This window comes from Bactrocera dorsalis, chromosome 1 (genome assembly GCF_023373825.1).
Source record: "Bactrocera dorsalis isolate Fly_Bdor chromosome 1, ASM2337382v1, whole genome shotgun sequence".
Lineage (NCBI taxonomy): Eukaryota > Metazoa > Arthropoda > Insecta > Diptera > Tephritidae > Bactrocera > Bactrocera dorsalis.
Window position 1 is genome coordinate 74,044,454 of NC_064303.1, and position 24,962 is coordinate 74,069,415.

General features: G+C 34.3%; 2 protein-coding genes and 1 pseudogene across 2 annotated transcripts in view; 2 read left to right on the top strand and 1 right to left on the bottom strand.

Moving 5' to 3' along the window:
* LOC125776860 (protein Wnt-10b) overlaps nucleotides 1–24,962 on the top strand; it is a 595,050-nt gene that overhangs the window by 171,870 nt on the left and 398,218 nt on the right. The window lies entirely within an intron of this gene.
* The window catches only part of LOC125777001 (uncharacterized), a 447,720-nt gene that overhangs the window by 113,496 nt on the left and 309,262 nt on the right, over nucleotides 1–24,962 (top strand). The window lies entirely within an intron of this gene.
* On the bottom strand, nucleotides 20,878–21,007 carry LOC125775991 (small nucleolar RNA U3; annotated as a pseudogene).

The window sequence follows — 24,962 nt, forward strand, 5'->3', positions numbered from 1 at the left end:
TGAAGCCACACTGATAAGGTCCAAACAGCTTATTGACGGTGGGCTTTAATCTTTCACACAATACGCTCGACAGAACCTTATATGCGATGTTGAGGAGGGTAATCCCACGGTAGTTGGCGCAGATTGTGTGGTCTCCTTTTTTATGGATTGGGCATAGCACACTTAAATTCCAATCGTTGGGCATACTTTCTTCCGACCATATTTTGCAAAGAAGCTGATGCATGCACCTTATCAGCTCTTCGCCGCCGTATTTGAATAGCTCGGCTGGCAATCCATCGGCCCCTGCCGCTTTGTTGTTTTTCAGTCGGGCAATTGCTATTCGAACTTCTTCATGGTCGGGCAATGGAACGCCTGCTCCATCGTCATCGATTGGGGTATCGGGTTCGCCTTCTCCTGGTGTTGTGCGTACACTGCCATTCAGCAGGCTGGAGAAGTGTTCCCTCCATAATTTAAGTATGCTCTGGGCATCGGTGGCTAGATCACCTTGGGGGTTCTACAAGAGTATGCTCCGGTCTTGAAACCTTCTGTAAGTCGCCGCATCTTTTCGTAGAATTTTCGAGCATTACCCCTGTCGGCCAGCTTATCGAGCTGTTCGTACTCACGCATTTCGGCCTCTTTTTTCTTCTGTCTGCAAATGCGTCTCGCTTCCCTCTTCAACTCTCGGTACCTATCCCATCCCGCACGTGTTGTGGTCGATCGTAACGTTGCGAGGTAGGCAGCCTGTTTTCTCTCCGCGGCACTCCTCGTCGTACCAGCTGTTCTTGTGCACTTTCCGAAAACCAATGGTTTCGGTTGCAGCTGTACGTAAGGAGTTTGAAATGCCGTTCCACAGTTCCCTTATTCCGAGTTGTTGACGAGTGCTCTCAGAGAGCAGGAGTGCAAGCCGAGTAGAAAATCGTTCGGCTGTCTGTTGTGATTGCAGCTTCTCGACGTCGATTCTTCCTTGTGTTTGTTGGCGTTCGTTTTTTGCTGCACAGAGGCGGGTGCGAATTTTGGCTGCAAGAATATAGTGGTCCGAGTCGATGTTAGGACCTCGGAGCGCACGCACATCTAAAACACGGGAGACGTGTCTTCCGTCTATCACAACATGATCGATCTGGTTGGAGGTTTTTCGATCCGGAGACAGCCAGGTAGCTTGATGTATCTTCTTATGCTGGAATCTAGTATTACAGATAACCATATTTCGGGCCCCGGCGAAGTCGATCAGCCTCAACCCATTTGGGGATGTTTCCTCGTGGAGGCTGAATTTACCGACCGTAGTGCCAAAGATACCTTCTTTGCCCACCCTGGCGCTGAAGTCGCCAAACACGATTTTGACATCGTGGCGGGGGCATCTCTCATAAGTGCGCTCCAAGCACTCATAAAAGGCATCTTTGGTCACATCGTCCTTCTCTTGCATCGGGGCGTTGGCGCAAATCAGCGATATGTTGAAGAACCTCGCTTTGATGCCGATTGTGGCTAGACGTTCATTCTCCGTAGTCAATGGTAGTACTCGGCGACGGAGTCTCTCTCCCACCACGAATCCAACACCAAACTTGCGCTCCTTTATATGGCCACTGTAGTAGATGTCACAAGGACCTACTCGTCTCTGTCCTTGTCCCGTCCATCGCATTTCTTGGACGGCGGTGATGTCAGCCTTTATTTTCACGAGGACATCAACCAGCTGGGCAGCGGCACCTTCCCAATTAAGGGACCGGATATTCCAGGTGCATGCCCTTAGTTCGTAGTCCTTATTTCGTTTGCCATGGTCGTCATCAAAAGGGGGGTCTCTCATCCGAGGCTGGTTATGACTATTCACTGGGGGTGTTTTTTTACGTGGCGGGTCCCAAACCCAGCGCACAACCCTAAGTAGGGGATATTTCGCCTTCTCACTTTAGCTCGCCTTCAAACGGATGTTCTTAGGCTACCCAGAGGATACTTGGTCAAAGACCGGAAGTCGTGAGCTGCTTGAGTCATATGTAAAAGAATCGTTTCTGGGCCACTCCCAAGTGAATGGCGATCAGAGAACTTTCCTCACTTGCGTGAACTTCTACACATGACTCCATCCTGACAAATAATTATGCACGTGATAATGAAGAGCTTGTAAAGTTGACCATGTACTACGTAAAATGGTGTGCAGGGGCAAGTTATAGTGCGCATGGGTGCATAATAATGCGCATGATATATTACTAAAATAAAGCATGTTGATGAATATTTTCGCAACCAAGTTTCTTTCGTAATATTATTTTTCTCTGAGTTTAGGGAGTGTTTTAACACCAAACCACACCCCCCTCCCCCCGTGGATCCGCCACTGATCATAGTTTTATAGGTGAGGGGTTGTGTTGGAGTGGTCAAGTTTTCGCGCAATTGTATCTATTTTAGGCGCAAAGATACACTGAATAAAATATGTTCTGCAATTTTTATTGAGACTTGAGTCAAATTTTGGCGGATATATTCAATATAAATTGATTCTGTGAGAATTTAAATTTCATATCTCACACATTGAACAATATTTTCTGTCAAAAGTCAACTATTGGTTCACATATTCGATACCTAGGGGCTCGAACAGTTTTGGTTAGATTTAGACGATTATTGGTCAAAAAGTGGCTTACTTTAAGCGATTATTATTATCGCCAAGTTTTATTCCGTTATATTAATTAATTCTTTATTTGTGTTCTGGAAAGTGAAGGAATCAAATGGAATTTTAAATTGTGTTATATGCGAAGTAGGCGTGGTTGTATTCCGATTTCGCTCATTTTCACAGAGTTATACAGAAAAATTAAAATAATGTTTCGTTCCAAATTTTGTCGAAATCGGTCAGTCGGGTCCCGAGATATGGGATTGCACCAGAAAGTGGGCGGTGTCACACCCATTGTCCAATTTTCACACCGGCTCCGATAAAACCCCCTTAAACCATCTATATACAAATAATTAAGGAGGATTTTCGTATTTAATTGAAAAAAATAAATAAAACACTACTCATTTTATGCAACTGACCAACTTTTTTCAACGCGCTTTTTTTTAAAGGGGGGAAAAGACGGGGAAAATGTTTGAGCTTATATGTTAAGTAGAAACCCTGTAGTTTACAAGGAAAAATAATTCATAGCTTGACCTCGCCCGACACTATAACCAAAACACTAATTTCTAAAAATAAAAAAAAAAATAGTTTTTTTAATGATTAATTGTTTTTCCGAAAAAAACATAATAATACAATAACTAAATTAATTTTTATATCATTAATATTAAATACATACCATATTGTCCTTAGTTAATTCTACACCCACTAGTTGCCTTTTCCAATTATGCACTCACTATCACTTTATTAAAAACAGAATGCGAACGTAATTTAGATTTAAAATGGTTTTAATACACAAAATATGGGATACATGTACAATATGAATAATGCGAGGCGATGTCCAGATGAAGCAACGAGAGATGGTGTTGATTCGAACGTATGTAGCTCGGTGGTTACGCGTGTATCGATCTTGATGTAGCGCTCTGGAGAACAGACGACTCTAATTAACGCGCTCAGGGTCGGTGAATTATACATATATCGGCGTAGAGGTGTTAACGCGGCGCAGTGTATGTACGAGTGTATCAAAAGCGAATGTTGATTTGCGATGAGTGTATGGCAAAAGTGTAGATCGAAAAGTGTCCGCTTTCCCTTCGCTTTTGCTTTTGTTGGTTGGGTTGGTGCGAGTGTGGTGTGTTATATTGATATTGTTGTGTAGTGGCATCCTCTGGTGAATTGCGCTGTAGTATTAGGATGCGCCAGTTTCACCGGGTAAAGGGGGTGGATGCTTAACTCATTTAAACATCCTGGGCCCCCTAGGCGAATATTTTGCCTAGTTTTATATATATAATCTGAGACATTTAATATGTATGTAATGGTTTTAATAGAAAATTGCATTTGTGAAGGTAGAGGTGCTTGAGGTAGTAATTGCTTTTGCGTGTTTTGACGACTTATTGTATTATGCTTGTATTAATTTGTTAGCGGTTATTTAAATTTCTTATTTCATCAGCATAGGATACCGGTTGTTCATTATTTGCCTCTTTGATGTTATCGGCAATTGTTGCAATTTTTTATGATAGTTAATTTATGAACGGCTAATGAAGGATAGTAATTCCACGTCTGGCTCAGATATGGCCAGAATGGCTACTCCTTAGCCCTGGAGTTAGGGCTGTGCCTATAGAGGGATCTTGTGAGAGAGTGGTCGGTAATTGCGAACGGCTTCATTAGAATTATAATTTTTTAAGTGGGAGGTTCATGCTTTACAACAGATTCTCACCAACTACTCTTATGAGGAGCGCATATGTAGGGACGATAAGAGCGATATCTGTTTTTGTTACTTTTTTTTTCTATTTTACAATTGAGGCCTCTGTGGGGCAATATTGTATGAAAAGTGTCGATTTTTTTTGTGCTTTTACTTTTTGAGACACTTTTGTTAAATTTTATGTTTAAGTGCTTATGCACTAATTTGGCGTTTAGTAGCCCGCCACCGCTCTAGGATTTGTTCAGAATTGTTTTTTCATTATTGGCGAAAGCCATCCTGCGGGGTCGAAAGGTTACGAACATATATTTGTGTTTTTATATGGGGTTGTCAGAGGGAATCTGACCTTGCTTTTTCTACCTTTATGTGAGGTATTCCAAAATTGTGGCTCTAGTGGTAGCCATTATTTCATCGAGTAGTTGTGGCTTTAGAAAAATCCTCACAATACTGATCTTCTTTAGTTTTGTTTAATATTTGGGGAAGTTTCCCTATCTCCTGAAATTTTCTTAATTGTGAATTAAGGCATTTATTTCATTTTTTCTCAACTTGAGTTGGTGTGGTGGTAACTAGTTCTGTAACTAGTCCACCTTGTGCTTCGCTGTGCAGCTTTTGAACTTTGTGCCTTTGAGCAACATGTTGTCTCTTGGCAATATTTATAATTTTGTGTTTCGGTATTTGCTTTTGCAATTAAACCCGTGGTTTCTTTTGTAAGCGCGCTTTTTTGGTGTGAGAGGGGATATCTGCTGTAATGAAGCATCGAATTGTGTCTTTTGTGACAATATAAGCAATTAAATTTGCTTTTACAGTTATTAAGATTGTGTGAGTGGGACAAGCAGTTTGTACAGAGTCGTTTTGATCTGACAAAGTTGTTCCTTTCGTTAATATTTAAGTTTTTAAACCTCTGGCAAACTTATGTTTATGCCCTCTTTAACATAGTTCGCATGACGTTTGTTTTCTTTGTTCGGATGTGAACGATTGTGTTTTGTTAAAAATTATGTTTGATTTTTGTTTGCTTCTAGCTTGGGGTCTATTGAAGCTTACACTGAGGTCGTGTTTAATGTTCTTATTTTTTATTATGTTTTCTTCTAACATTTCCGCAATTTCATATTGGGTGGTGAGAAAATCTTTCATTTGTTGCCACGTTGGGCACTTTTTCCGTGATGAGAGCGATTGCTCCCGTAGAAGTAACGACTTTTCTGGTAATGCGACGGTGCAAATGTTTACCAGAATTGGGTCCCAGCTGTCTGTGGGAATATTTTGTGTCGACAAAATCGGCAAACAATTAGAAAGAGTGGATTGTAGTGTTACAAATTCTTCACTTGTTCCTTTCTTGGTTTTATGCAAGTTTAGTAGTGTCGTTACTTGTTTATCGAGCAGTTTTCTTTCATTTTCGTATCTAGCTTTTAGAGCTTCCCAAGCCAAATTGAAATTATCGTCATTAAGAGCGAACTGTTTTACTATGACGCCTGCTTGGCCTTTTGTTTTGTATCGGAGGTGATACAGTTTTTGTGCCTGTGATAGTTGAAGATGGTTGATGTAAACGGCTGTGAACATGTCCCGGAAGGACGGCCATTCTTCATAACCTCCGTAAAAGGTTTCTGTATCACATGCAGGCACCTCGAGTTGGATGCCTGAACTTGCCTCTTGATTGTCCATTCGTGGCAGCTCTACTGTGGGGAGTAGGTGCAATTGCTTTTATTAGCTTTAATTGATCGAAGATCATAGCTTTTGTTTCTTCATACTGGTCTAAGCAGTTTTCGTATATGGCGTAAGCAGATAATTTAAAATTTTGTGGTAGGTCTGATTCGTCAGAGTCTACAATGGCGTCATGAGCCGCTTGGAGACGAGTCAAAAATTGTTAAGATTTTGGTTTTTTATTTCCAATAACGATTCAGAGTTTTCTTGAATCGGTGAGGAGGAAAATCTAGTGCAGTATCTTATTAAACTGTCACTTTCCGAAATAAATTTAGCAACCTGTGTTGAACGTGTAGCTCCAGGTGTATTTTGATTTTTGCTATTGTTCATTTTTAATATATTGTGTATTAAAATATTTCTCAAGCGTATTAAATTTTCCTCAGAGCAAACTGATTTGAAAAAGGAAATTGATTTGAACCTTTTTTTAGGTAAATGTTTTATTTTCAGTTTAGGTTGCTAACCAACGAATATGTTATTCGTGTTATTATTTATTTGCAAAATAATAATATTTAATTATTTTATTTTAGTTTTAAGTTTGCAAATATCCGCGCTTTTAATTTACAAATACTTTTTACGTCCTTAAGTTAATATTTATGTATGTACACCCTAATACTTGGACTTGTATGTATGTGCTTATGAGAGCTCGTTGAAGAGATCAATGCGCTATTTACATAAGTATGCACGAAATGTTTGTGTGCTTATGATTATGCTTTTTCTTATATTCTTAAGCAATTGAGAGCTCGTTAGAGAGATCAATTCGCTTTTTTGATTAGTGTGCACAAATTGTTTGTGCTAATGTATGTATATGTATGAGCAAACAATAGGCTGTAATGCTTGTGTAATTTTCCTTTTTCTTTTGTTTGGCAATATATTTGCACGACGAAAAGAGAGCATAAAAACGAATTCGGTAAAACAGATGTTTTCCGTATGCACCAGAGAACGTATATTTACAGAGAAGGTCCAACAACGGACAAGCGTGTGAACTGTCAAAAGCTAACAAAAGGCGATGGGTGCATTTCACCACAGCTGGCTAAGAAGGAGAAACTTTAACAGTGGCGCGTGAACAGAGCAGAGCATTCAATGAAAATTATGCTCAGAAATATACATTCTTATTACAGACGTATGTTAGTCTTTTGGATATAATTATATATGTACATACGTTTACAAGCAATCATATTAATTGATATGATTATCATTTTGCATATTTTTCCGAATGCATGCAAAACTGATAACATTCTATTAAAATTATGCTATTTTCAAAACTATATTTGTAGTTAATGTGCGAATAAGAGTTATTTATTAAATATTTATAATGTTTGATAATATTATATAATTTCGTATAAATATGTATGCATATGGTTGTATATACATACATATGCTATATACATACATATGTACATATGTATATGAGATACCCTAAAACACTTAATATTATATATTACAACAATATTATATGTAAATCACATTTCATCATTTAAATTTTCATATGCATCTAGATATTAGCACATAGTTACATACATACATACTTATGTAGGTAGAATTCAAATCCAAATCCTAATATTATCATTTATCAGTAAAAAGTGTGCGCGCACTGCTCGATATGTACATACATATGCATATGTGTACGACATTGCTGAACAAATAATGTATATACACACCAACATACAAATATGCGTACAAATTAATAAATTGTTTGGTTTTCGAGTGACTACGGGGAACTGCCTGTGGTCGACCGCCGTTTTCTTTATTATCTTTTTCTTAAATACAATATTTTGCTTAAGCCTAGATACAAATATTAATCTTACATTCTAGGAAGTATATCTACAATCCACTTGAGATAGGACATATGTTACAAGTGGAAAGATTCATCTTACAATCTATGAGTTATATTTTTGGACCACCTAAGGCGGACAGTATTAGGAAAGTACCATATGGGTTACATATTTATAACAGAAATACAATATGTTCATGTAACATGAACTGGTGGTATTAACTCCCCCACCTCTAAATTGAAGCGTCCCGATTCAAAGGGATATAGTACGTGAGGCTATTGACTATTTTATCAATTTAAACAGTTCCATTTTAAAATCTTAATTTATATGTACAATTTATTTAAATTTGACTCTTAGATACATTTTATATTATCTTTGACTTCTAATTATTTTTTTGATTGAAGTCTTTTTAAATGTGACAACTTTTAGACAAAAATTTCTTTTTCTTGCATATTAATTTAAGATTTGATATTATCTTTATGTATTATTCTGTTTCTGTTTTGTATTTTAATTGTATTTCCTAAATCTTCTAATACTACTTGTCTTTTGTACTTGGGGTTCAATTTATTTCTTTCCCCATAAATTTTTTCATAAATAATATCTCCTTTCTGATAACTTTTCTGAAGCCTTTTCTTGTTATGATGCTCTAGAATTTTCTCTTGAGCATTTTGTAACACATTTTTCATATTATCATGAGGCTCTTTATTAAATAAAATGTTGCAAGGTTGTTTACCTGTTACAGAATGAATTGTTTTATTATACTGTTGAACTGCTCTCATAATTGAATCAAAATTACTAATTAAGTTGTGTTCTTGCTTTAAACATATGGAGATTTCAATCAGTGTTGAATGAACTCTTTCTATTTGGCCATTACTTGTGCTGTGGCGTGGTGTACAATAATAAATTTGCACATTAATCCTTTCCATTAAAGACTTGAACTGTATCGTACTTAAGCCTGGTTCATTATCAATAACTATACTTTTAACATTTGGAAATATTTGTAACAGTTCCAAAACTTTTTCTTCTAAATTTGATTTGTCTTCTATATATTTTACGATTAGAAATTTGGAATATGAATCTATACATGTAAGAAATTTAAGCTTTTGTGCGAAAAAAATATCTATATGGAGTTGTTCTCCCTCTTTGTTTGGTATTGGTGCTTCTCCTATTGGAATTAGTTTCGGATGTCTTTCATATTTATTACTATTACATATGCTACAATTTTTTGCGTACTGCTTAAATTGTTTTATCATTAAAGGCCAATAATATTGCTGCCTAATTTGTGCCAAATTTTCCCTATAATTTCTATGTGCTCTATTATGTGTTTGCTCGATTATCGATCCTTGATCTTCTTTATTGCATATATCATTAGGGAATAGTTTAGTATATAGGAATTTTATCGTGGGAAATGTCTCCTTCAAAATGTTTTTTATTGCATATAGCACTTCAGGTGTGCAAAATATTCCTGTAACTACTTTTGGATTCATATATTCTTTTAAAATACCAATTATATTTTCTGGTCTGTCATATTCAATTAAAAAACGTTTTTTATTAAAAGAAGAAATAGTCTCTAAAACAGTAATTCTTGCTCCATTATCGATTACTATCTGTTGCTTAAAATGATTCAAAGGTTTTTTTGTTTCATAAATTTGGTACTCATCGCTACTTTCTGCAGAATGTTGGGTTTCTATTAGTGAATCACTTGAGTCACTCGACTCACATGAACTAGTTAAATTATTTAATACTTGTCTTGATAATGCGTCAGCAACTTCATTAGAAATTTCCACATTATTTATTTTTAAAGTGTTGTGAGCATTTGCTTCATTAATTTTTCTATCCTTAGTATCATTTTTGCTAATATTATCATTGACGGGTGCCTCCGGACTTTTTTGTCCCAAGGGGTTTAGTATAATTGAATCATTGGGAAAATTTATTTTCTCTATTTTATTATTCCCATATATCAATTTTCTATTCGGAATGTCAATTGTCGCTCCGATTTTATTTAGGAAATTAATTCCAATTAAAAGATCGCTCTCTAAATTGTTAATTTCATAAAAACGTTCCTGTATACCAAACAGATTGATATTATGAAAATATTTTATTATGGTCGAACCATGAATGGTTCTCACCTTCTTCTTAATTACTAAAAGGTTTTTATTATTATAAATTCCGGCCCGTATATATGAGCTGGTTGCTCCCGTATCTATGAGAATTCTAAAGATTTGCCCAGTTTTTGTATCGGTTTTAATAACATACGGCAAATCGGAATTTACCCTTAAAAAATGGTTCTCACCAATATTATTGATTCTTTCAATTTTTGGTTGAGTGCTTATTTGTGCACTTTCAAATGACCTTTTTGGTATATTTGTTGGCTGATAATTTGTCTGCCAATTATTTCTGTTACTCCTCACATGTGGTTGGTCTCTTTGCACATTATTGGGTTTATTTGTTAATTGGATTGATTGATCCCCTTCCATAGGTTCTGGGTGATTGGCATACATTTGGTATGAATTATTATTTGTTTGGGGGTACCTTAAGTTATTCTTAAAATTCGAATATCTTCGGTTAGCTTGAGGCTGGTTTCGTAAACCAATTTCATGATTGTTTTTAGAAAATTGGAAAGCAAATTGCGATCGTATTTGTGCTTTAGCAAGAGCATTTGGCAAATCGGTAGGTGTTAATGCAAATAATATTTGGTTTAGAGGGTAATTTAAACCAGTTATAAAAGTTCTTAACGCGGTTTCTCGATTCTTGATATTTAATTGTTTTGTAATATCTGAATTGGTGCCGTGCGTCATTATAGTTTTATTTATTAGTAATGTCAATTTCTGATTGACTTCAGTATAATAATCAATTAAGGATGTCGATCCTTGTCTCATAACGCTCATCTCTTGATCAATTACGTGAATTGGTCGTCTGTCGGCGTAAGAAAAATCTAATCTTGCAAATATTGCTTCTGAATTCAAAACTGTGCCATGATTAGTTAACATATCATTGGCATTACCTACAATCTTATTTCGGAGGATAGTTAATGCTCCAAAATACCTTCTACTACCTTCAATATATAGGCTCATCGAATTCTTTGCAGCTTCTCTCCAGCTGACATAAGATTTACCGGAAAATTCTGGCAAAGACTTTATTATGTCTAAATTTTCGTCACATGTTATGGAATCATTAATTCCTTGGGTTTCATACTCAGTTACGTGTGACGCATCTGTTAGAATTTTAATTCTATTTCTCAACTGAGCTATCTCAGTTCTTAAGTTTGCGGTTTGTGTAGCTATTAATCTAGCTATATCGTCTACAGTAAAATTATTCACTGCCATTTTGAAAAATTATAAAATTATCTTGTTCTCTTAAAAATTCTTTATTCCTATCGCCTCTTTTTTATAATCGTTATTTTTCGGGTTTGCCCTTTTCTATATACTATATGTATTTGTGAGTTTCATGAAGCAAATTAATACTCACAATAAACAATTTTTATACTTAATTTAATTAATAAATACATATGTATAAGCCTTACTTACAACTAATTTTATGTTGCTGCTTCTACTGCTGCTGTTGTTACTGTTGCTATTGCTGCTGTTACTACTGTTACTACTGTTGCGGCTATTGTTGACTTTGCTGCTGCTGTTGCTTTTTAAGTCGAATTTTGGCGGTTGGTTGTGCAATGGTCGTCGTTGGCGGCCATGTGCGAGGTTTAAATGAAATCAGTTTTTTGGTGAAATTTCTGATTTACAGAATTTTTTTATTTATTTGTTTTTATGTGGATAGTTTATAGATCCACGCACTTTCTTCTATTTGTTTGAAATTTTCAAAAATTTTCACTTTCAGATTTTGGTTTTTCAATTCACATTTTAAAATCACTTTATTTGTGAAACTTGTTGTAGTTTTTTGTTTCTCAATTTTATTTATTTTTTCAATTGTTGTAACGTGTACGTTAGCTTGTTTTTCGCTCGTAATCCGTATAGACGTGGCGCGTTCGATTGGCAATTGGTGGCACAAACACACACTCGAAATTTTTTCAATATTTTTCTAAGTGGCGCTGAGATTTTTTTTTGCTTATGTGTCTCTTTTTGGACTTAGCATTTTTTCAATCTTTTTTACTTTGCCGTTAATTGCTTAGCGCGTTTCTAATTGCTGTTGTATTTATTTTCACGCGAGTTCGCGATACTTGTTTGCGTTTGCGTTTTGTTTTTCCTTTTCTCAGTTTTCACTGATACTTGTTGATTTTCAAACGGTAACACGGGGATTTTTTGTCCCCTTAAATGGTTACCGCCGAATCTTATTTTCACATTATGGTCCAACAGGAGTTTTGCGATACTCCTGGCAGGATCGCCAATTAATAAGTTGTTTGATTTTTGAGTAACTACGGGCAACTGCCTGTGGTCGACTGCCTCGTTTTCTTTATTACATTTTCTTAAATACAATATTTTGCTTAAGCCTAGATACAAATATTAATCTTACATTCTAGGAAGTATATCTACAATCCACTTGAGATAGGACATATGTAGGACATATGTTACAAGTGGAAAGATTCATCTTACAATCTATGAGTTATATTTTTGGACCACCTAAGGCGGACAGTATTAGGAAAGTACCATATGGGTTACATATTTATAACAGAAATACAATATGTTCATGTAATATGAACTGGTGGTATCAACTTGTATGCATGTAAATCTTTAACCCTCCATTACTAACCTTAGGGTCGAATCGACCCAGACACGCAAACTTTTTAAATTAACAAAAAATAAAGAATAATTTTTAACGCAAGATATATGTGTAATCTAAATTTCTACATATTTAAACGTTTATAAACAATAAGAATAAGAATCATGTAAAATATTATGCATAAAAAATTGTTTTGAAAAATACCCTGGGTCGATTAGATTACATAATTGAAAAATTTTTACAGTAGTCATTCCAATTTTTCTTTTTCACATTTTACTTTTATATTTCAGGTTTCAATTGCACTTTATTTGAAGTCAATATCTTTAAAACTTATCATTTTTTGCGGAATCTAGCTGGATAACTTTTTTTCACTTTTTTAGCTATGTTGCAATGAATACAAACTTAATTTCAATTTAAGTATATAAACTAATTTTTTAACACATCATTTTATAAATTTAACAATAAAATACTACAATATACTAAAAGACGTATACGTTTTAGCAATTTATAAGTTTAAACGATTTTAAAAGATAATACAAATGAGGGTCGATAAGACCCATGGTTATTAACCATGCGACATGATTTGAGGTTAGTAATGCAGGGTTAATTAATGTAGGTTTGATAAGATATATACATACATACATACATATTTATTTACAGGTCAGGTCTTTAAAAGTTTTGATAACATGTTAAAAGACCAAGCGGTCGCACATATTCAGGTATGTAATTATGTGTGTATGTAAACAAAAAGAAACATACGCATAATGTTTGTAAATTTGTCTACCCACAACTTTGTATGGAAATGTGTACAATTATTGCTTCATGCGAAATCTTCGTTTCACGGGCACATTTGTATGTTTACGAAAGCAAATGCGAGCCACATACATATGTATGTACATACATTCATAATAACAAGTGTGACAATCAATGGCCGAAACTCAAAGAGTCACGCCCGGAACACATAGAGCAGGGCAGACTGCAAGCGACATCTGTGAAATATTAAAATACACACGTTCTTATGGACACAGTTATGTAGTTGTGCAGCTGTCTAAATAACTGTGTCCTTAAGAATGTGTGTATTTCAATATCAGATTCAGATGGCGCTTGCAGTCTGTCGCGTTCTATGTGTTCAGCACATCAATCTGTAGAAGCACTGACGCGACGAGACGCGAAAGAAACCAACAAACGATCGCCGATTGTTACCGCTTCCCTTGCCGCTGTAACAGCTTCGCCTACAAACGTGCGTAAATATGTATGCATATGTATGAACATGCTTACATATCGACGCTGATTTTTGCGAACTACGGAAAAATATTTTAGAATTGAATATTATAAATCGACAACTCCGTTGTTGCCACTTTTCTGACTTCTTTCTGTGAAGAAGCATCAGAAAGTTGTTCAATTTATGATTTTTAGCTTTTGCCATCGTCGCGAAAAGCCGCTTATAGGCAAAGGCAGGCTCGGGGAGATGTTACGGCGTCTGTTTATATGAATGAAGCGAGGTCGCTTGTGGCATATGCCCCTGCGTTTATGAATGAAATCGTTTTTGTTGTAAAATTTACTACATTTGAGCTTCGCCAATTCGGCTGCCATATTGACTTGTGACACTGCTGATGCTATATTAGACGATTGTTGTTTTTGTAGAACAATATTTGTACTTTTTGCGGGTGACATATCTACATGTGAACGCATATACATAAGTATGTATGTTGTGTATGCATTATTTGTGAGGGAATGCCATACACACATATTTACATGTGTAAGTTAATACCACCAGTTCATGTTACATGAACATATTGTATTTCTGTTATAAATATGTAACCCATATGGTACTTTCCTAATACTGTCCGCCTTAGGTGGTCCAAAAATATAACTCATAGATTGTAAGATGAATCTTTCCACTTGTAACATATGTCCTATCTCAAGTGGATTGTAGATATACTTCCTAGAATGTAAGAGTAATATTTGTATCTAGGCTTAAGCAAAATATTGTATTTAAGAAAAAGATAATAAAGAAAACGGCGGTCGACCACAGGCAGTTGCCCGTAGTCACTCGAAAACCAAACAATTTATTAATTGGCGATCCTGCCAGGAGAATCGTAAAACTCCTGTCGGACCAAAAACAAAACGCAAACAAGTATCGCGAACTCGCGAGAAAAGAAATACAAAAATACTAGTGTGTTACTCGAAACGCACTAAGCAATTAACGGCAAAATAAAAATCACCAAGGGACATAAGAAAAAATCTCAGCGCCACAAGCTAACGTACGCGTTACAACAATTGAAAAAATAAATAAAATTGAAAAACAAAAAACTACAACAGTTTCACAAATAAAGTGATTTTAAAATGTGTATTGAAAAACCAAAAACTGAAAGTGAAAATTTTTGAAAATTTCAAACAAATAGAAGAAAGTGCGTGGATCTATAAACTATCCACATAAAAACAAATAAATAAAAAAAATTCTGTAAATCAGAAATTTCACCAACAAACTGATTTCATTTAAACCTCGCACATGGCCGCCAACGACGACCATTGCACAACCAACCGCCAAAATTCGACTTAAAAAGCAACAGCAGCAGCAAAGTCAACAATAGCCGCAACAGTAGTAACAGCAGCAACAGCAGCAATAGCAACAGTAACAACAGCAGCAACATAAAATTAGTTGTAAGTAAGGCTTATACATATGTATTTATTAATTAAATTAAGTATACAAATTGTTTATTGTGAGTATTAATTTGCTTCATGAAACTCACAAATACATATAGTATATAAAAAAGGGCAAACCCGAAAAATAACGATTATAAAAAAGAGGCGATAGGAATAAAGAATTTTTAAGAGATCAAGATAATTTTATAATTTTTCAAAATGGCAGTGAATAATTTTACTGTAGACGATATAGCTAGATTAATAGCTACACAAACCGCAAACTTAAGAACTGAGATAGCTCAGTTGAGTAATAGAATTAAAATTCTAACAGATGCGTCACACGTAACTGAGTATGAAACCCAAGGAATTAATGATTCCATAACATGTGACGAAAATTTAGACATAATAAAGTCTTTGCCAGAATTTTCCGGTAAATCTTATGTCAGCTGGAGAGAAGCTGCAAAGAATTCGATGAGCCTATATATTGAAGGTAGTAGAAGGTATTTTGGAGCATTAACTATCCTCCGAAATAAGATTGTAGGTAATGCCAATGATATGTTAACTAATCATGGCACAGTTTTGAATTCAGAAGCAATATTTGCAAGATTAGATTTTTCTTACGCCGACAGACGACCAATTCACGTAATTGATCAAGAGATGAGCGTTATGAGACAAGGATCGACATCCTTAATTGATTATTATACTGAAGTCAATCAGAAATTGACATTACTAATAAATAAAACTATAATGACGCACGGCACCAATTCAGATATTACAAAACAATTAAATATCAAGAATCGAGAAACCGCGTTAAGAACTTTTATAACTGGTTTAAATTACCCTCTAAACCAAATATTATTTGCATTAACACCTACCGATTTGCCAAATGCTCTTGCTAAAGCACAAAAACTTCATTCAAATAAAATACGATCGCAATTTGCTTTGCAATTTACTAAAAACAATCATGAAATTGGTTCACGAAACAAGCCTCAAGCTAACCGAAGATATTCGAATTTTCAGAATATCTTAAGGTACCCCCAAATGAATAATAATCCATACCAAATGTATTCCAATCACCCAGAACCTATGAAAGTGGATCAATCAATCCAATTAATAAATAAACCCAGTCATGTGCAAAGAAACCAACCACATGTTAGGAGTAACAGGTGTAATTGGCAGACCAATTATCAGCGAACAAACATACCAAAAAGGTCAATTGAAAGTGCACAAATAAGCGCACAACCTCAACCAAAAATTCAACGAATTAATAATATTGCTGAGAACCATTTTTAAAGGGTAAATTCTGATTTGCCGTATGTTATTAAAACCGATACAAAAACTGGGCAAATCTTTAGAATTCTCATAGATACGGGGGCAACCAGCTCATATATACGGGCCGGAATTTATAATAATAAAAACATTTTAGTAATTAAGAAGAAGGTTAGAACCATTCATGGTTCGACCATAATAAAACATTTTCATAATATCAATCTGTTTGGTATACAGGAACGTTTCTATGAAATTAACAATTTAGAGAGCGATCTTTTAATTGGAATTAATTTCCTAAATAAAATCGGAGCGACAATTGATATTCTGAATAGAAAATTGATTTATGGGAATAATAAAATAGAGAAAATACATTTTCTCAATGATTTAATTATACTAAACCCCTTGGGACAAAAAGGTCCTGAGGCACCCGTCAATGATAATATTAGCAAAAATGATACTAAGGATAGAAAAATTAATGAAGCAAATGCTCACAACATTTTAAAAATAAATAATGTTGAAATTTCTAACGAAGTTGCTGATACATATAACTATAATAATATCAACATTTCATTGCTAAGAGAGGATGTAATTAAAATAATAAATAAAGCTCATCAAAACGTGAACATGGATTTACCTTTTAGAACAGATATTAAAGCAGAAATTAGAACTGAGGATGACAAACCTATATGGTCCAAACAATATCCTTATTCTATATCTGCAAATAATTTTGTTAATAAGGAAATCGAAAGTTTACTCGCAAAAGGGATTATACGACATAGTAAAAGCCCGTATAATTCTCCCGTTTGGGTCGTTCCAAAAAAAGGAATAAATGAAGATGGTAGTCCGAAATTAAGACTGGTCATCGACTTTAAAAAAATTAATGAAAAAACAATAGCCGACAGGTACCCAATGCCTAATCCCAAGGTGATATTTTTTAATTTGGGAGAATCAAAATACTTTTCCACAATAGATTTAGAGTCTGGATTTCATCAGATATTGATGGAAGAAAACGATATAGAAAAAACAGCATTTTCTGTAAATAACGGAAAATATGAATATCTTAGAATGCCATTTGGACTTAAAAATGCTCCAAGTATATTTCAGAGAGCAATGAATAATATTTTACATGAATTTATAGGAAAATTTTGTCATGTATATGTTGACGACATAATTGTATATTCAAAAACTCTAAAGGAACATATATCTCATTTGAAATATATAGTACAAACCTCGAAGAAGCCCATATGAAAATATCTATAGAAAAATCAAAATTTATAGAAACCGAGGTGGAATTTTTAGGATACGTTGTATCCCATAAAGTTATAAAAACTGATCCCAAAAAAGTAGAGACAATAAAAAATTACCCATATCCCAAGACGTTACGACAACTTAGAGGATTTTTAGGATTAACGGGATACTATAGAAAATTTATAGGAAATTATGCAACAATAGCTAAACCACTAACAAAACACTTAAAGGGAGAAAATGGTAAAATATCGCAGTATATGTCCAAAAAAACAATTATTAATCTTGATCAAGAAGGAATTGTTGCTTGTGAAACCTTAAAAAGAGCGTTACAAGAACAAGTTGAATTAGCTCAACCAAACTTTGAGAAAAAATTAATTTTAACTACTGACGCATCTAATGTTGCTGTAGGTGCAGTCTTATCCCAAGAAGGAAGACCAATAACATTTATTTCAAAGACATTAAACACCACCGAACAAAATTACGCAACAAACGAAAAAGAATTATTCGCCATAGTTTGGGCATTAAAGACATTACGCCATTATCATTATGCAGTAAAAAATTTAGAAATTCATACGGACATCAACCATTAGCATTTGCAATGTCCGAAAAAATTCCAAATGTTAAAATGAAAAGATGGCGAGCTTTTATTGAGGAGTTTTCTCCAAAAATTATTTATAAACCGGGAACAACAAATGTAGTTGCTGACGCATTATCAAGACAAGTATTAAATAATTTAACTAGTTCATGTGAGTCGAGTGACTCAATTGAATCACTAATAGAAACCCAACATTCCGCAGAAAGTAGCGATGAGTACCAAATTCATGAAACAAAAAAACCTTTGAATCATTTTAAGCAGCAGATAGTAATCGATAATGGAGCAAGAATTACTGTCTTAGAGACTATTTTTTCTTTTAATAATAAACGTTTTTTAATTGAATATGACAGACCAGAAAATATAATTGGTATTTTAAAAGAATATATGAATCCAAAAGTAGTTACAGGAATATTTTGCACACCTGAAGTGCTATATGCAATAAAAAACGTTTTGAAGGAGACATTTCCCACGATAAAATTTCTATATACTAAACTATTCCCTAATGATATATGCAATAAAGAAGATCAAGGATCGATAATCGAGCAAACACATAATAGAGCACATAGAAATTATAGGGAAAATTTGGCACAAATTAGGCAGCAATATTATTGGCCTTTAATGATAAAACAATTTAAGCAGTACGCAAAAAATTGTAGCATATGTAATAGTAATAAATATGAAAGACATCCGAAACTAATTCCAATAGGGGAAGCACCAATACCAAACAAAGAGGGAGAACAACTCCATATAGATATTTTTTTCGCACAAAAGCTTAAATTTCTTACATGTATAGATTCATATTCCAAATTTCTAATCGTAAAATATATAGAAGACAAATCAAATTTAGAAGAAAAAAGGTGCGTGGAGTCTCTACGCGCGGATGAAGTTATACTTCTTAGTGATTTTCAGAATGCATATCATTTTGTATGAAAGAAAACTAGAAAACTTAAGTTCACATTTTATAAATTTATTATGCACATAAAATAAAGAATAAAGCAATCTCTAAATGAAGGAATTTTGACTCGGAAAGTAGTTCCGTCTCTTCGTTGCGGAAGAGAATATGCAGCGTAATCATCTCTCTTTTGTTCTTCGCCAATTTGGCTGCCGGATTGACTTGTGAAAATCAATTTTTTGTTGGTGACATATTCATATGTGTACGCATATGTATGTTTGTATGCTTGTGATTTATTTTTTCGGCAATGTATGCAAATATATGTACATATAAGTATAAATATTTTTCTTACTAATAGAAATTGAAATAAAGAAAAATACTTATTTTTATAGTATACGATGTTAAAAGCAAAAAGTTAAAAATTTATTCTGTCGGGATTCGAACCTGGGACCTGTGTTAGCATCTTGACCTTCCAAGCGCTTACCACCAACACCACCATTGACAATTAGGTTGCGCTGACTTAAGTATGATGTGGTTATGAATGCAAGAAACATACAATGGTTCTAATAATTTTGTTTAAGTATAGAAATATACATACTTTGTAGAACATTTGCTTTCGCAATAAATTTATCACAGCAATACATATGCATAATATGTATATAACGGGTGATTTTTTTGAGGTTAGGATTTTCATGCATTAGTATTTGACAGATCACGTGGGATTTCAGACATGGTGTCAAAGAGAAAGATGCTCAGTATGCTTTGACATTTCATCATGAATAGACTTACTAACGAGCAACGCTTGCAAATCATTGAATTTTATTACCAAAATCAGTGTTCGGTTCGAAATGTGTTTCGTTTCGTTTTCATCGACAAATTTTGTTCAGCGATGAGGCTCATTTCTGGTTGAATGGCTACGTAAATAAGCAAAATTGCCGCATTTGGGGTGAAGAGCAACCAGAAGCCGTTCAAGAACTGCCCATGCATCCCGAAAAATGCACTGTTTGGTGTGGTTTGTACGCTGGTGGAATCATTGGACCGTATTTTTTTCAAAGATGCTGTTGGACGCAACGTTACGGTGAATGGCGATCGCTATCGTTCGATGCTAACAAACTTTTTGTTGCCAAAAATGGAAGAACTGAACTTGGTTGACATGTGGTTTCAACAAGATGGCGCTACATGCCACACAGCTCGCGATTCTATGGCCATTTTGAGGGAAAACTTCGGACAACAATTCATCTCAAGAAATGGACCCGTAAGTTGGCCACCAAGATCATGCGATTTAACGCCTTTAGACTATTTTTTGTGGGGCTACGTCAAGTCTAAAGTCTACAGAAATAAGCCAGCAACTATTCCAGCTTTGGAAGACAACATTTCCGAAGAAATTCGGGCTATTCCGGCCGAAATGCTCGAAAAAGTTGCCCAAAATTGGACTTTCCGAATGGACCACCTAAGATGCAGCCGCGGTCAACATTTAAATGAAATTATCTTCAAAAAGTAAATGTCATGAACCAATCTAACGTTTCAAATAAAGAACCGATGAGATTTTGCAAATTTTATGCGTTTTTTTTTTAAAAAAAGTTATCAAGCTCTTAAAAAATCACCCTTTACAACATATACATAACAATGCTGTGATGCCCTGAGAAGTATAGTCTTAATAAATTTACTATTAATTTTTTGCTTACTAATAGAAATTAAATTTATCATAGCAATATTATGTATATGTTTATGTATATTGCTGTGATAAATTTATTTTCTATTAGTAAGAAAAAAATATTTATTAGTATAGATTTCAAAAAGCACAGAAATGATTCTGTGAATTTATTCATTAAAATCGCCACTCAGAAGTCATTTTATGCCTTGTAAGCGAGCGATTTTCTTAAATCTCACGCTCCCAGATAAAACCATATACTTCGTCCTCGTGGGTCAGTTTCAAAAACCACAGAAATGATTCTGTGTGATTCTGAAAGGCCAACGCAGAGTATTTCAACCAAAACATACGTAAAATAGTTGAGAATTCGCAGAAATGAAAGACAAACGAAAGAAAAAGAAGTATAACTTCAATAATGCACAAGCATACAAACATACATATGCGCACACATGTGAATATGTCACCAACCAAAAATTGAAACATTGTTCTACAAAAACAACAACAGCATAAGCATGGAACATTGTGTTGTGTTGTTGTGTCGGACGAGCTGTGCCGAAAGAAACGAACAAACGATCGCCGATTGTCACCGCTTCGCTTGCTGCTCGCACATCTTCGCAGACATGGTTGCGTTACATTCATATGGATGCAGCGAGGTTGCGCAACTTTGCGTTACTTTTATATGGAAGGTTGCGCAACCAGAATCTATCGCAACCTTTTCCGGCGTCGTATAAGAAGTATAACTTCAAAAAGTTTTGGAACTGTTACAAACATTTCCAAATGTTAAAGGTATAGTTATTGATAATGAACCAGGCTTAAGTACGATACAGTTCAAGTCTTTAATGGAAAGGATTAATGTGCAAATTTATTATTGTACACCACGCCACAGCACAAGTAATGGCCAAATAGAAAGAGTTCATTCAACACTGATTGAAATCTCCAGATGTTTAAAGCAAGAACACAACTTAATTACTAATTTTGAATCAATTAGGAGAGCAGTTCAACAGTATAATAAAACAATTCATTCTGTAACAGGTAAACAACCTTGCAACATTTTATTTAATAAAGAGCCTCATGATAATATGAAAAATGTGTTACAAAATGCACAAGAGAAAATTCTAGAGCATCATAACAAGAAAAGGCTTCAGAAAAGTTATAAAAAAGGAGATATTATTTATGAAAAATTTTACGGGGAAAGAAATAAATTAAACCCCAAGTACAAAAAACAAATAGTATTAGAAGATTTAGGAAATACAGTTAAAATACAAAACAAGAACAGAATAATTCATAAAGATAATATCAAATCTTAAATCTTTTACCTTCAATATACAGAAAAATAAATGTTTAGTCTAAAAGTTGTCACATGTAGAAAGACTTCCATCAAAAAAATAATTAGGAGTAAATTAAGATTTCAAAATTGTACTGTTCAAATTGATAAATTAGTTTATAGCCTCACATACTATATCTATTTGAATCGGGACGCTTCAATTTAGAGGTGGGGGAGTTAATACCACCAGTTCATATTACATGAACATATTGTATTTCTGTTATAAATAACGGGTGATTTTTTTGAGGTTAGGATTTTCATGCATTAGTATTTGACAGATCACGTGGGATTTCAGACATGGTGTCAAAGAGAAAGATGCTCAGTATGCTTTGACATTTCATCATGAATAGACTTACTAACGAGCAACGCTTGCAAATCATTGAATTTTATTACCAAAATCAGTGTTCGGTTCGAAATGTGTTTTATCGACAAATTTTGTTCAGCGATGAGGCTCATTTCTGGTTGAATGGCTACGTAAATAAGCAAAATTGCCGCATTTGGGGTGAAGAGCAACCAGAAGCCGTTCAAGAACTGCCCATGCATCCCGAAAAATGCACTGTTTGGTGTGGTTTGTACGCTGGTGGAATCATTGGACCGTATTTTTTCAAAGATGCTGTTGGACGCAACGTTACGGTGAATGGCGATCGCTATCGTTCGATGCTAACAAACTTTTTGTTGCCAAAAATGGAAGAACTGAACTTGGTTGACATGTGGTTTCAACAAGATGGCGCTACATGCCACACAGCTCGCGATTCTATAGCCATTTTGAGGGAAAACTTCGGACAACAATTCATCTCAAGAAATGGACCCGTAAGTTGGCCACCAAGATCATGCGATTTAACGCCTTTAGACTATTTTTTGTGGGGCTACGTCAAGTCTAAAGTCTACAGAAATAAGCCAGCAACTATTCCAGCTTTGGAAGACAACATTTCCGAAGAAATTCGGGCTATTCCGGCCGAAATGCTCGAAAAAGTTGCCCAAAATTGGACTTTCCGAATGGACCACCTAAGACGCAGCCGCGGTCAACATTTAAATGAAATTATCTTCAAAAAGTAAATGTCATGAACCAATCTAACGTTTCAAATAAAGAACCGATGAGATTTTGCAAATTTTATGCGTTTTTTTTTTTTTAAAAGTTATCAAGCTCTTAAAAAATCACCCTTTATGTAACCCATATGGTACTTTCCTAATACTGTCCGCCTTAGGTGGTCCAAAAATATAACTCATAGATTGTAAGATGAATCTTTCCACTTGTAACATATGTCCTACATATGTCCTATCTCAAGTGGATTGTAGATATACTTCCTAGAATGTAAGATTAATATTTGTATCTAGGCTTAAGCAAAATATTGTATTTAAGAAAATGTAATAAAGAAAACGAGGCAGTCGACCACAGGCAGTTGCCCGTAGTTACTCAAAAATCAAACAACTTATTAATTTACATAGGTAATAATGCATGTATGACTTTATTATATATTTCCAAAGATTTTAAGGAATTCATCTTGAAATAATTCAATTTGTACATACATACATACATGCTTGTGTGCTTTGATATAACATATATAGAAAATATACATATGTACATATGTATGTACATACATAAATTATATGCAGTCGTTTGCGCATTGTAAATATACGAATCTGCGAGCGTACATTTCTAAACATTGAAATTAACATATTTTTTCCCATTGGCTCTACCAACTACTCAGTTCTGTTATTGTCGTGCCCCTGATGTTAAGTGGTGAAATGTACTCATCCAAAACAGTAAATATCCCAAAATTGAAATATCCCTAAATTATCGTTATCGTGAACCTTCTCTATAAATATACGTTCTCTGTATGCACTATTAGTTATATATATGTGTACGTATGTAAATAATCATATGTATATATTTAAAAAAAAATATATTTGCACCAGGTAGATATGCATATACTCGTATGTATGTACTCGTATTATATTTTTGTTGATAATAAATCAATATTTGTGCTTTTTGTAATTTATATTTGTTACACATATGTTAACAGGCACATCGGATATTAGATTTATATATAGCGTATATGTATAACTAGGTAAATTGTTAAACATATGTATGTATGTATGTATGGATGTTTGAATTTTTTTTTTGTTTTGTTTTATATGCTATTTAATAATAATTTTGCCTTTGCCCGTATACAATTCTGGTTACTGCTTTGTTAAGCAGAAGGGGTTTGAGTGAAATTTTCGCAAGTAAATGCTTGATTTGCTTAATTTTTGTGTTTGTTAATAAATGTGTTTGAATACACGAAGGTAAATTATTACATGGACAATAAATTAATATTATTTATTTAACATGCATATATATATTGATATATACGTTACACCAAACTGTGGTCGGTTTTTCCCGCAAATTAAACTCAAAAGTGGAACAGTTTGGTAACCGTTTTTTCGCTGTTAAAACGGATTTTATAATAGCATATAAATTGTATTTTTCGCATCCATATACATATATGTATATTAGGGTGTCCGTTATTTACCAAATTGATTATTTTTGACGAGACGCCCCTTAAACTTTTAGTTTTCCATCTAAAAAAAATTTCAGACCATAAAAAGCCCTTAATTTTCATAATAAACCTTGCCCCAAACACGATATATTTCCCATTGAAATTACATGGGATTTTGCCACTTTTTACAAATATTTTTTTTCTCTGGAACTTTCTCGTTTATAGGAATAAAAAAGTCATATTCTTATACAGAATTGAATGCTCTACAAAAAACGTCCAGTTTTTTTTGTTTTTGCTTAAGTCACTGCACTTATTTTTCCTTTTTTTAGCTTTTTTCACTGCAAACTGTTTTTTTTTTTGTTCACCGCACAGATATATTTATATGTGTTTTGTGGATTTTGTTTTTCCACTGGTGCCTTTCTGTGAGGCTCGAAGGACCATAGTTAATTCTACACCCACTAGTTGC